Source organism: Plasmopara halstedii, assembly GCF_900000015.1.
Source record: "Plasmopara halstedii genome assembly, contig: Scaffold_1211, whole genome shotgun sequence".
Lineage (NCBI taxonomy): Eukaryota > Oomycota > Peronosporomycetes > Peronosporales > Peronosporaceae > Plasmopara > Plasmopara halstedii.
Window position 1 is genome coordinate 628,537 of NW_020188126.1, and position 365 is coordinate 628,901.

Sequence of the window (365 nt, forward strand, 5' to 3'; positions counted from 1 at the left end):
TGATCGCGTCCTTCTTCTGCGCCGACATGATGTGTTTAACACTTGGCGATACGAACCTATCGTCTTGGAGAGGCCGCAGCTGTGACACGGTGTCTTGTTCATCCAAACGAGCAACTCGAACACAGTTCTCTGGCGGGTGATTGGTGGCGATTGGCGACGTTCATCTCGAAACAATGTCAGCCCAGACATTCTTCACACCCTCAATGTGCTCGATAGTGAATTTTATGTTCGAAATCCGTAGAGCCCATCGCAGGAGTTTGCCACGTGTGTGACTTTCGATATCGTCGGTAGGACTAAAAATTTGCATCAGGTTCTTGTGATCGCAGTAGATCTGGAAACCTCCTTCTCTCTCCAAGAGGTAATCC